Raw genomic sequence first — 1,070 nt, 5'->3', positions numbered from 1 at the left:
CATTCAGGCCCCGCCACAGCTGCCGAACATCTGTCTCATCCTCCAGTTTGGAGCAGGAGTCCCTTTTGGCCTTTTTGATGGCCTTACCAAGGTCGTATCTGGTCTTCATGTAGGCCACTGTATCATCGGAAGTGAATGCCCTGTGTCTGGACTTCAGAAGAGTGCGGATCTCAAAGTTCATCCAAGGTTTCTGATTGGGAAACACTCGCACGGTTTTTGTAGGGATGCAGTCCTCCACACATTTCTTTACGAAGTCTGTAACGACTGTGGCGTATTCATTCAAGTCCGTTGCCGAGTCCTTGAACATTACCCAGTCTACAGACTCCAAACAGTCCTGGAGTTGTTCCTCTGCCCCCCCCCCCCCCCCCCCCCCCGACCAGCTCTGTACTGTCCTCACTTCTGGGGGTGCGCTCTTCAATTGCTGCTTGTAGGCAGGAAGAAGCAGCACCGCGGTATGGTCGGATTTACCAAAGTGAGGGCGAGGGATAGAGCGATAGGCATTCTTGATGGTGGTGTAGCAGTGGTCGAGGGTGTTAGGTCCTCTGGTGCTACAGGAGACATGTTGATGGAAGTTTGGAGTGATTTCTTTAGGTTTGCCTTATTGAAGTCCCCAGCAATGGTGGTAAATGCCTCGAGGTAAGACGTCTGGTGTTTGTTGACCACGGCGTGCAGCTCCTCCAGTGCCAGACGGACGTCTGCCTGGGGTGGGATGTAGACCGCGGTCAGGATGATGGAGGTGAATTCCCTAGGGAGGTAGAAGGGACGGCACTTCACCGCCAGATGTTCCAGGTGTGGAGAGCAGGAGTTGGACAGGACTGCCACGTCTGAGCACCACGCAGAGTTGACCATGAGGCAGACGCCCCCTCCTCTCCCTTTCCCAGATGCCAAGGTACGGACCATACGATGGATGGAGAACCCTTCAGGCTGGACAGCTGAGTCTGGGGAGCAGGGCAGACAGCATTTGCGGAGTGATTCTTTCATAAGAGTGGAAAAGGAGATTGAACGGGCAACTAGAGAGTTGAGTTGAAGGGAGGATGTTGGAGGGTTGATGATAGAGGGTTGGAGAGGGG

This window comes from Amblyraja radiata, chromosome 4, assembly GCF_010909765.2.
Source record: "Amblyraja radiata isolate CabotCenter1 chromosome 4, sAmbRad1.1.pri, whole genome shotgun sequence".
In the NCBI taxonomy this organism is placed as follows: Eukaryota; Metazoa; Chordata; class Chondrichthyes; order Rajiformes; family Rajidae; genus Amblyraja; species Amblyraja radiata.
Note: the sequence above shows the minus strand (reverse complement) of the source record.